The 3,986-nt window shown below is 41.8% G+C and overlaps 1 protein-coding gene across 1 annotated transcript in view; it reads right to left on the minus strand.

Moving 5' to 3' along the window:
- LOC102384121 (S phase cyclin A-associated protein in the endoplasmic reticulum) overlaps window positions 1–3,976 on the minus strand; it is a 140,854-nt gene extending 136,878 nt beyond the window's left edge. The window contains exon 1 of the mRNA XM_025210842.1: window positions 3,937–3,976. The gene's annotated coding sequence lies outside the window, so the exon portion shown is untranslated. The remainder of the gene's footprint in view (window positions 1–3,936) is intronic.
- Window positions 3,977–3,986: the final 10 nt, after the last annotated feature.

The following is a 3,986-nucleotide window of genomic DNA, read 5'->3' on the forward strand; positions in this document are numbered from 1 at the left end:
ACTCACCATAACCCCGCACCCTCCCACTGTCCCCACCCCACCCCAACCGCATACCCCACATCCACACCCACAGTACCTACACCCCACACTCCCTCAAACACACACACCCAACTCCACAACTACACCCCCCCCACACACATATACCCGCTTATCACCCACACACAATATACAAGAGTAGGACTGTATTTTGAACTATTATGCATTTGCCTCTAGATACATTATGTAAATAAATATAAATCAGGAGAAAAATATCTTTAAAATAAAATTAAAATAAGTTATAGTACATGTTTGATTTTTTACTATATGATTTGGGGGTTTTTCCGCCCTGGAGTACTTCCAGGGCAAGGGAAGGAACTTCCAGTGGCAAAGGTCAGCAGTGGGATTTCCGGTCCCAAGATGGCAATCAGGGACCAAAACTACCCTTGTAGCCCACAACAGCTCAGCAAAACCTGTTAAGCAGCCCTCCAGTCAAAATAATTCCCTACCCCTGTCATAAAGGATATTTCAGAACTAAAGAGATTCAAAAGAAACAAGAATAAACATGAATAAAGACATGAAAAATACTTTTGAAGGAAAAAGGATTGAAAACATTGGAACTGTCTACCTTGGAGAAGATATTAATAAGAAAGGTTATGATAACAATACACTATTATTTTCTTGCATACAAACACATACCATTTCTTCCAAAAACCAGCTACTGGAAGTTGCAGTGAGCATTATATGCAAGAAATGCAGTAAGTGCAGTTTTATTATTTCCAGTAAGGCAGAAAGTAAAATCTACACAGGACTCACCCAGAACAGAAAAATGAGCAGGCTTGGCTCCCTACCCGCTGCTACTCAGGTACTTACTACAAAGGAAAGATCTTTTTTTCTCCATTCTGCTTTTCAAAAACAAGATGCATATTACATTCAGAGGTGTATTATATGCAAGAAAATACGGCATCAAATAAGAAATAGTGTAGAAAAGATAGTTTGGGTACTTCTGCTCTCCCTGTCACAGGAATAAGTGGTCAGTCAATGAAAGGTAGAAAAGTCAACACTGAAAAAGGAAACACTTTCATACATTATTATTAGATTTTAGAATCTATTTTCACAAGTCAATGAAGCTAAGTGTCACTGATACATCTTTATGCAAGATTAATTTTTTAGTACACTATACATCAGGCAAATCGAGCTACCTGAATGTTTGGTCTCCAGCAACAGCTAATGATCATACGTGAGGGGCAAGGATTTTTGTGGATGATAGCTTTTATTGGCCCAAGTGTACAGTTGGGAAGGACATACAAGAGTTGGTCCAAAAAGTCACCAGTTGGTTTGTTGACAAGCGCAACAGGTTTGATTTCTCAATAACCAGTTGCTATTAAGCAGCCTTATGGAGAGACACTGCAAGGTGTTATTCTCAAACAATGGCCAACTGCATTCCAAAGAAAAAGCTTTAAGGGACAGGGCCTATATGCCAGGCCAGGGGCCTGGGAAGGCATAAATCTCATGCAGAGACTGATATTTTTCACTCCTTAAATAGAACGAAAAAAAATAGGATAGAAATGTATCTGTGTGGAAAGAACAATCTTTTGCAAAGGTATGTGGAACTGCTGACTTTCTTAAAAATAACTGTGAATTAGGAAGAAATCCTGGAGTGGCAGACAGGTACACAGCTGGGGGAAGAAAGTCAGCTGCATAATAGAATTAGCTGAGGTAATTTCAGGGCCACTGGCTATTTTCTTTGAGAACCGGTGGAGGTCAGGTAGGGTCTCAAATAAATTAGAAAACAGCAAATAGAGTGCCCATTTTTAAGAAAGAAAAGGTGGTGGCAAGGGGAAATTACAGCCTAGTCAGACTAACCATAATACTTGAAAAGATGATGGTGCAGGTTCTCGAGGAATCAATTGCAAAACACCTAGAGGAAGAACAACGTGATCAGGAACAGCCAACATGGATTTGATGAGAGCAAGGTATACTTAATTAACTGGCTGTCCATCTATGATAGGGTGACAGTTGTGGATGGGGAGAGTGGAGGGGGAAGCACTGGGCATAATGGGCACCTATACATGTGCATCAAGGCTCCTCTGACAAGCTGTAATTACAGCATGTTGGAGGAGACTCAATTAATACAGTCTGCTGGGGTGTCAAAATTACCATGCTTCAGCAGACTCCAGCAGCACATGTATCAGCGTCCCCACTGAAAAATGGTGGTGGGGGCACCTTAACTAAAGCTTGTTGAGTTAAAGCGCCCCCACCACCATTTTTCAGTGTGGGGATGCTGATACACGTGACATTTCTGGCGCTTTAATAGAAGCGGCTCTTGGAGCCACTCTAATTAAAGCGACCCTGCCACTCCCCCTGGTGCACGTGTATAAATGCCCAGTATACCTTGACTTTAGCAAGGCTTTTGACACCATCTCCCACTACATTCTTAATAATAAGGTAAGGAAATACAAACTAGATAAAAGTACTATAAGGTGGATACAAAGCTGGTTGTATTTTTATCCACAAAGGCTCAATGTCTAGTTGGAAGGCGGTATAAAATGGGGTTCCCCAGGGGTTTGCCCTGGGTCCAGTATTGTTTAAATCTTTACTAATGATTTGGATAAGGGGACCAAGCGTATGTTTAGTAAATCTGCAGATGACACCACGTTGGGTGGAGTTGCAGATACTCCAGAGTAGGGCTAAAATCCAGAATCACCTGGATAAACTGGAAAAATAGTCTGCAATCAATCAGATGAGCTTCAGCAAGGTCAAGTGCAAAGTTCTGCACTTGGGACAGAATAAGTGCATGCAAAGACACAGATGGTGGAGAGTGACTAGTTTGACTACAGTACTGCAGAGAAGAACCTGGGGGTTACAGTGGACCATAACCTGAATATGAGCCAGCAGCGTGCAAAAAACTTGTTGGAAAAAAAAAAAAGTCAACAGCATGGTGGTTGTATTAACAGGACTGTGACTTAAAAATGAAGGGAAGTCATTCTTCTGCTCCATTCAGCTCTGGTGAGGCAACACCTGGAGTACTGTGTCCAGTTTTGGGCCCCACAGTTTAAGAAATATGTAAACCGATTGGAAAGAGACCAGCAGAGAGCCACAAAAATTATTAGGAGTCTGTAAAGCATAATTTATGAAGAAAAGATGAAAGAATTAGGGTTATTTAATCTGGAGAAGAGAAAACTGAAGGGGGGGGAGGGATTTGATAGCAGTCTTCAAATACCTGAAGGACAAGGACAGAGATGGATTTTTATTCTGTGGCTGTACGGGACAGGATTAGAAGCAAACAACTCAGATTGCAGCAGAGTAAATTTAGGTTGGAACTTTCCAACTACGAGGGTGGTCAGGCATTGGAGCAGGCTGCCTAAGGATGCTGCAGAATCTCCATCCCTGAACATTTTCAAGAGTAGGTTGGACAGATGCTTGGCTGGGATGGTTTAGTCAGGGAATATCCTGCTTTGAGCTGCGAGCTAGACTAGATGACTTCATGAGGTCCCTTTCAGCCCTACTTTCCTTTGATCCTATAGTCATTTTGTTTTGTTTTTTAAATTCAAACACACTTGGCTTATGAAAACAACATGTCCCCACACTGGTCCTATTCAAAAAGTCAGTGCAGGGAACATAAGAATGATGGCCACCCTAATGCAAAGTGACAATGAGCTTCCAGTCACTTTCTGTATGACAGACCCATAATGCCGTGCTGTCAGCGTCTCCCATGCCATCTGCACTCCTGTCATACGCACAGCATCAATTCAAAGCCCTGGAAGATTTTTAAGTTTGAAGTCATATCTAGCAACAGGAGTACTTGCATTTTTCCTGATAGTTTTTGAGGTTTGACCACTGAGTTCTCCTACCAACCTGCTTTTCTCCCTTGCTTATCCATAGGTTTGTTTTTTATTTATTTATTCATTTTACCAGCAGCAAAACAAACTAGAGAGAGACAGGGGGAAGTGACCATACCTAGGGCACTGTGAAACGCACAAGCTGAGCCAAAGGACTGTCTCCTCTCA

Source organism: Alligator sinensis, unplaced genomic scaffold (assembly GCF_000455745.1).
Source record: "Alligator sinensis unplaced genomic scaffold, ASM45574v1 scaffold319_1, whole genome shotgun sequence".
In the NCBI taxonomy this organism is placed as follows: Eukaryota; Metazoa; Chordata; order Crocodylia; family Alligatoridae; genus Alligator; species Alligator sinensis.